Source organism: Ruditapes philippinarum, unplaced genomic scaffold, assembly GCF_026571515.1.
Source record: "Ruditapes philippinarum isolate M1 unplaced genomic scaffold, ASM2657151v2 ctg2116_1_1_1_1, whole genome shotgun sequence".
In the NCBI taxonomy this organism is placed as follows: domain Eukaryota; kingdom Metazoa; phylum Mollusca; class Bivalvia; order Venerida; family Veneridae; genus Ruditapes; species Ruditapes philippinarum.
Window position 1 is genome coordinate 1 of NW_026864579.1, and position 8883 is coordinate 8883.

The following is an 8883-nucleotide window of genomic DNA, read 5'->3' on the forward strand; positions in this document are numbered from 1 at the left end:
TTGGAGCGCAAAAAGTAACAGAAATATTTTTATGAAACTTGTAATATGGGTAGATGGCAGTCTGGAGATTATGCACGTCTTTTTGTTTTTCTTCCTATGTTGAAAATTCTGGTTGCTATGGCAACACATAGACTGAAAATATGGCAAATTTTACACATACACTAACTCAAAAAGTACTCGAAATATTTTTATGAAACTTGATATATGGGTAGATGGCAGTCTTGAGATTATGCATGTCTCACGTCTTTTTCTTTTCTTAATATGTTGAAAATTCTGGTTGCTATGGCAACAAATAGACTGAAAATATGGCAAATTTTACACATAAACTTGATCCAGTGATAACGCAAAAAGTAATAGAAATATTTTGATGAAACTTGTAATATGGGTAGATGGCAGTCTGGAAATTATGCACGTCTTTTTCTTTTTTTTCCTATGTTGAAAATTCTGGTTGCTATTGCAACAAATAGACTGAAAATATGGCAAATTTTACACATAAACTGGCTCCTGTGTAAGCGCAAAAATAGAAATATTTTTATGAAACTTGTAATATGGGTAGATGGCAGTCTGGAGATTATGCACGTCTTTTTCTTTTCTTCCCATGTTGAAAATTCTGGTTGCTATGGCAACACATAGACTGAAAATATGGCAAATTTTACGTTCATAAACGCCGCCTTTCCTTGTTGATCTTGTTTTTTTATATTTTACACATACACTAACTCAAAAAGTACTGGAAATATTTTTATGAGACTTTTTATTATCCGTGTTATTTGTGCCGTGTGGCGGCTGTAAAAAGTCTCCCCGTACATTTAATCAATGATGTTATATTTTCGATCCTTGAAGATCGTTCAGCACGACATTATTGTTGTGCTTGTGGTATTTTTAGTTTCAACTTTTTGGCATTATCTAGTCTGGTGGTTCCAATATTCGTACTTGAATAATGTTGAATCACCCTTAGGATATGTTGCCTGCTTTTTAAACTTGTCTTTTGACCTCTTATCTGTGATATGCTGGCTTCATAACCTCTGATCCCCTTTCAAAATTCCATTTTAATTAGTTCCGCCCATTGTTTTCTCGTTTAGGGCACACGCTTTTTATTACTTGGGGACCATACGCCGCTTTTCATGGAATGGCACGGAAGTGTCACATTGAAGGTTCCATGATAACCGCCGTATGAACACATCTGCGGATGTTTCTAAATTCAAAATTTTACTACTTCATGTTTAAATGTTGAATTCTGCTTAAGCCGGTGCTAGGGGGCGTGGACCGTAACTTGCACTTTCCAGTACCGTCCATGAATAGGCTCAATCAAAATTCTGGAAACAAAGTGATCCCTCGGAAGCAGTTATCACAACAAAATAACATAAGAATTGCAGACTCGGTTTGATTGAGTCTGTTCATGAGGGATAATGAATAAGTGCAACATCCCTCACGCCCCCTAGCACCGGCTTGAGCGGTACTCAATTCTCAACACTTTATAGTGTTGGCATCAATGATCCCGAAGGACCAGAAAATATAACAACACTGAAGTGAAGTACGGGGCAACTTTTTACAGCTGCCACACAGCACTTGACACCTGCTGTTGTGAAGTACAAAATTCTGGAAACAAAGTGATCCCTCGGAAGCAGTAATCACAACAAAATAACATAAGAATTGCAGACTCGGTTTGATTGAGTCTGTACATGAGGGATAATGAATAAGTGCAACATCCCTCACGCCCCCTAGCACCGGCTTGAGCGGTACTCAAATTTACTCGGTACTCAAACCGAGCCTGCAACATTTTCAATTTTGCCGTGTTGGGCTTTCTTTAGGGATTCTGTATTTATCTATCTATATTATTTGACATATGGATAGATGGCAGTCTTAAGATTATGCATGTCTTAACTGTTCTCCCTATTTTGAAACAAGATTGCATTTGAGAAAAATGCTATGCCACCGCATTAATACAACACTAAAATAGTAGTGTAGGAACAGATTTTTTTTGTTTCTATACAATTTTGAAGATTGTCATAACGCATAGATCCCTGACCTATCTAATTCTTAATATCAGATTAGTGGTTAAATCTGTTGTTAACTTTATAAAAGATCAGAGTAGGAATATATCAATGCACTCGAGTCTAGTGAATTAGGTGGTGAAGGTCATATTTCACACAGCCTAAATTTCATGACTACATCAAATGCAACACAGTAAGACACTTTGTCAAAATCTAGGTCAGCTGATATCAAAGTTCACTTTACATCCTAATCTGTGCACATGGTTCAAATTTCATAGCTGTACATCAAAGGACAAGAAAGTAGGTCACATCATCAAAATCTAGGTCACCTGATATCAAAGTTCAATTTTACAACTAAAACTGTGCACATGGTCAAAATTGTCCCCTTGGGCAAGGCAAAATTTTGGACCCAAGGATTTAATTCAAAACAATCTTGATACAGTCCACCAAACAACATTTCAAGTCAAATATCTAAGTTGTAGCTTTCTCCCATTCAGAAAACATTTGTTTTATTTTCTTTTTTTACTATGTGTACATAATGAGAACCACTGCCCCGGGGCAGGGCCAATTTTGACACCAGGGGAAAAATTTGAACAACTTTGGTAGAGCACCTATAGATGATATTATATAGCTTACATCAAAGCTCTATGCCTTGTACCTTCAGACAAAAATATTTTTTTATTTTTTTACTATATGTACATAATGAAAATCAATGACCCCTGGGGCGGGACCAATTTTGACTCCAGGGCTATAATTTGAACAATCTTTGTAAAGGTTCACTTCACAAAGTCTCATGCCATATATTTAACCTCTAGCCTTTGTCAATTCAGAGAAGAAGATTTTTCAAGTTTTTACTTTATACATATAAGGAAAACTATCGCCTCTGGGGCAGGGCAATTTTAACACTAGGGGCATAATTAAAACAACTTTAGTAGAGGACCTATAGATGATATTATATACCAAATATCAAAGCTCTAAGCCTTGTACCTTCAGACAAGAAGATTTTTTAATTTTTTACTATATGTACATAGTGAAAATCAATGACCCCTGGGGACGGGGCCAGGCCAATTTTGACCCCAGGGCTATAATCTTGCTAGAGGTTCACTACATAATGTTTCATGAAAAATATCTTAACTCTAGCCTTTGTAAATTTAGAGAAGATGATTTTTTTAAGTTTTTACAAAATACATATAAGGAAAACCTATGGCCCCCGGGGCAAGGCTAATTTTGACACTAGAGGCAAAATTTGAACAACTTTGGTAGAGTACCTATAGATGATATCATTTAACAAATATTAAAGCTCTAGGCCTTGTACCTTCAGACAATAAGATTTTTTTGATTTTTTACATATTTTTGTATATAAAATTATTGAAAATTAATGACCCCCGGGGCGGGGGCAATTTTCACCCCAGGGCTATAATTTGAACAATCTTGCTAGAAGTTCACTTCACAATGTTTCATGCAAAATATCTAACCTCTAGCATTTGTCAATTGCTAGAAGAATTTTTTTTAAAGTTTTTACTATATACATATAAGGAAAACCGATGACCCCTGGGGCGGGGCCGATTTTGACCCCAGTGCTATAATTTGAACAATTTGGGTAGAGGTCTACCAGACAATGCCTTATGCAAAATATCTAAGCTCTAGGCCGTTTTGGTCTTTACAAGAAGGATTTTAAGTTTTTACTATATGTACATATAGTGAAAATCAATGACCCCCGGGACAGGGCCGATTTTGACCCCAGGGCTATAATTTGAACAATCTTGGTAGATTTCTACCAGACAATGCCTTATGCAAAATATCTAAGCTTTAGGCCTTTAGGGTCTTTACAGGAAGGTATTTTATGTTTTTACTATATGTATATATAGTGAAAATCAATGACCCCCGGGGCGGGGCCTATTTTGACCCCAGGGCTATAATTTGAACAATCTTGGTAGAGGTCTACCAGACAATGCCTTACGCAAAATATCTAAGCTCTAGGCCTTTTGGATCTTTACAAGAAGATTTTTTAAATTTATTCTTATAATTCCTTTTGGTTGCCATGGCAACAAGATTTCTGCATGGAATGAAATTCTTTGAACAACTTTGGAAGCCCTTCACCCAAGGATCAATCCTGCCAAGTTTGGTTGAAATTGGACTAGTGGTTTTTCACAAGAAGATTTTTTTAAGTTCACTATATAATCTATATAACACACACACACACACAAACAAACAAACAAACACACACACACACATACATACACACAGGTGAATCGCTATATGCCACCGCATCGCAGATGCTGCGGTGGCATAAAAATATTGGTTGCCTTGGCAACAAATAGGCTTAAAACATGGCAAATATAACATTATTTGTGATCAGTAAAAAAGAGCTGAATTTTTTTTAAGAACTTGCATCTTTAATTCAAGAGTTATCTCCTCTTTAAGAATTTTGCCTTTAAACATGTTATATTTTGGTAACAGGGATGTTTTAAATATTAACTTTAAAGTGTCCTTCAGTCCGTCTGTCTGTCTGTTCCTAAAAACTGTTTCCTAAGATCACTTTTAAAGAACTTTTCCAACAAATTTACTTAAAATATAGAAAAATTGAAACATTTGTGAATGGCCAATGGCCCTTCAGAATGTTGATGGGTTTCTTACCGGTAGGGGACTTATGGATTGCTAGTACATACGATTTTTCTACACTTTATACAACTTTGCCACATAAATTAATCAATGATAAACTAATTTCCCTAATTCAGAAAACTTTTGCACGGGAAAAAGTTACCTTTCTAGCATGTAATTCTAACAAAGCTTTTTTACTAACGGAATTGTTAAACATTATACTATGTGGACCTAGAGCACTCTCTTTTCTTTTAGACAACATTTATGTCAGGTTTGGTAATACCCTATTTAAACAGATCATAGGAATTCCTATGGGTACTAATTGTGCACCCCTGGTCGCCGCCCCTGGTCGCCGATTTGTTTTTGTACTGCTATGAAAGGACACTTTATGTTAAGTCTCTCTGAAGAGAAACAACAACATGTTATAGTCGCATTTAATAGTACTTCCAGATACCTTGATGATATTTTTAATTTAGATACTCCTTATTTTGATCAAATGGTATCTGACATTTATCCGCATGAACTACAACTAAACGGATGTTTCTAAATTCAAAATTTTACCATTTCATGTTTAAATGTTGAATTCTGCTTAAGCCGGTGCTAGGGGGCGTGGACGGTACCTTGCACTTTCCAGTACCGTCCATGAACAGGCTCAATCAAACCGAGCCTGCAACATTTTCAATTTTGCCGTGTTGGGCTTTCTTTAGGGATTCTGTATTTATCTATTTTAATAAAACGAACTCTTGAAATTTAAGTACATCATTTTTGAATCTTCATATTACTATCAACAACAATTCTATTCACACGAAAATCTATGATAAAAGAGATCACTTTGACTTTTATATAGTTAATTATCCACATTTAGATAGAGACGTACCCCATGCAACATCTTACGGGGTTTATGTTTCTCAGTTAATTAGATTCGCTAGAGCTTGTAGCAACGTAAAGGATTTCAACGAGCGGAATATTTTTATTACCAGCAAAATTCTGGAAACAAAGTGATCCCTCGGAAGCATTAATCACAACAAAATAACATAAGAATTGCAGACTCGGTTTGATTGAGTCTGTACATGAGGGATAATGAATAAGTGCAACATCCCTCACGCCCCCTAGCACCGGTTTAAGCGGTACTCAATTCTCACCACTTTAAAGTGTTGGCATCAATAATCCCGAAGGACCAGAAAATATAACAACACTGAAGTGAAGTACGGGGCAACTTTTTACGGCTGCCACACAGCACTTGACACCTGCTGTTGTGAAGTACATAATTCTGGAAACAAAGTGATCCCTCGGAAGCATTAATCACAACAAAATAACATAAGAATTGCAGACTCGGTTTGATTGAGTCTGTACATGAGGGATAATGAATAAGTGCAACATCCCTCACGCCCCAAAAACAAGCTTCAAAAACAGGGCTACCGCTATTATAAATTACGGATCCGAAATATTTTACTAAATTTTACAATCGTAACTTTGATTTAATTTCTAAATTCAATAGTGATTTAAAATAGATAAATACAGAGTCCCTAAAGAAAGCTCAACACGGCAAAATTGAAAATGTTGCAGGCTCGGTTTGATTGAGCCTGTTCATGGACGGTACTGGAAAGTGCAAGTTACCGTCCACGCCCCCTAGCACCGGCTTAAGCAGAATTCAACATTTAAACGTGAAATAGTAAAATTTTGAATTTCGTCCACGCCCCCTAGCACCGGCTTAAGCAGAATTCAACATTTAAACGTGAAATAGTAAAATTTTGAATTTAGAAACATCCGCAGATGTGTTCATACGGCGGTTATCATGGAACCGTCAATGTGACACGTCCGTGCCATTCCATGAAAAGCGGCGTATGGTCCCCAAGTAATAAAAAGCGTGTGCCCTAAACGAGAAAACAATGGGCGGAACTAAATAAAATGGAATTTTGAAAGGGGATCAGAGGTTATGAAGCCTGCGTATCACAGATAAGACGTCAAAAGACAAATTTAAAAAGCAGGCAACATATCCTAAGGGTGATTCAACATTATTCAAGTAGGAATATTGGAACCACCCAACTAGAAAATGCCGAAAAGTTGAAACTAAAAATACCACAAGCACAACAATAATGTCGTGCTGAACGATCTTCAAGGATCGAAAATATAACATCATTGATTAAATGTACGGGGAGACTTTTTACAGCCGCCACACGGCACAAATAACACGGATGTGATCATGAAATAGATAAATACAGAGTCCCTAAAGAAAGCTCAACACGGCAAAATTGAAAATGTTGCAGGCTCGGTTTGATTGAGCTTGTTCATGGACGGTACTGGAAAGTGCAAGTTACCGTCCACGCCCCCTAGCACCGGCTTAAGCAGAATTCAACATTTAAACGTGAAATAGTAAAATTTTGAATTTAGAAACATCCGCAGATGTGTTCATACGGCGGTTATCATGGAACCTTCAATGTGACACTTCCGTGCCATTCCATGAAAAGCGGCGTATGGTCCCCAAGTAATAAAAAGCGTGTGCCCTAAACGAGAAAACAATGGGCGGAACTAAATAAAATGGAATTTTGAAAGGGGATCAGAGGTTATGAAGCCTGCGTATCACAGATAAGACGTCAAAAGACAAATTTAAAAAGCAGGCAACATATCCTAAGGGTGATTCAACATTATTCAAGTAGGAATATTGGAACCACCCAACTAGAAAATGCCGAAAAGTTGAAACTAAAAATACCACAAGCACAACAATAATGTCGTGCTGAACGATCTTCAAGGATCGAAAATATAACATCATTATCATAAAAACTCTTCTGCGACAAGGGATTAGCCAGCCTGGTTTTTGTGGCGATGTGATTTACAAACTTCGTAAGATTTTGGGTCATGGTAATTTTTCTGCTGTTTTTACTAAAATCATTAAACGTTAAATTAAAAGAGGTTATGACCCTACTATTTTAAGACATACTGCATGTTTAGTGTTCAACCCTTTTACAGTTGGACACTACGCTTTCCTCTTTTGATTGCATCTGACGGACCAAGTGGGAGACTCTTTTAACATTTTCAATTTTGCCGTGTTGGGCCTTCTTTAGGGATTCTGTATTTATCTATCTATGATGGATAGTTCGTAAAGCCCTTTGGGACTGAATTGTCTTAATGTCCGGCCTTTGTAGGTGATTTTCTTGTTGCTCTGTCTTCCTCTAGGACATTGAGTACTTTTGTTATGGTCATTGGGTTTACTTTTATATGTTTCTACATGATCATTTTAGTGTTTTACTTATTTAACCTTTTGTAACCATGACAACTGTTAGAATTTCACTTGGCGGGGATTCATTTTATTTACACTGTCTCGTTTATAGGAACATGGTGGGGCTAAGAGCGAGGTTTGGTGCACCATTAACCGGTTTAAACTCCCCAGCAGTCATTAGTATGCTGCTGACCGTTCCAAGGCGGCGCCCCACTGTGTTCCTCAGATGTATGTCTTATGTTGTTTCATACTGTTTTGGTGACACTTTTGCTTGTGTCCCTTGTTGTTTTCTCGTCTACGGTAAGTATCTTCCCCATTGCCTCTAGTTTTTATTTCTTTGATTACTCCCCACCCCCTCCCCCGTCTCCTGTCCCCTTCCCCTTTGTGGGCCTATTTTTATTTTCTTTGAATTCCTAATCAGTTACAAATTAATTATCATTTAATGATTAACCTGTCCGTGCTCTGTCTTTGCCCTTGTCCTGTTTTTGTTTGGGGTCCCCCTGGGCTCCTTGCCATTGGTTCTTGTTGCTGGGTCATGTGGGGGTTGCGTTCATTGAACGCCGCCTTTCCTTGTTGATCTTGTTTATCATATTTGATTGAGCCTGTTCATGGACGGTATTGGAAAGTGCAAATTACCGTCCACGCCCCCAGCACCTAAACTCTAACTATTAGGGTTTTTTCAAAGAAGATATTTTAAGTTTTTGCTATACACATATAAGGAAAATCAATGACCCCCGGAGCGGGGCCAATTTTGACCCCAGGGCTTTTATTCGAACAAACTTGGTAGACACTCATTAGAACATGTTCCATGCTAAAGATCTTGGCTCAAGCTCTTTGAGTTCTTTAAAAGAAGATATTTTAAGTGTTTACTATAAGCATATAGGGAAAATCAATGACCCCCTTGGGCGGGGCCAATTTTGCCCCAAGGCTTGTAGCAACGTAAAGGATTTCAACGAGCGGAATATTTTTATTACCAGCAAGCTTCTAAAACAGGGCTACCGCTATCATAAATTACGGAAATATTTTACTAAATTTTACAATCGTAACTTTGATTTAATTTCCAAATTCAATAGT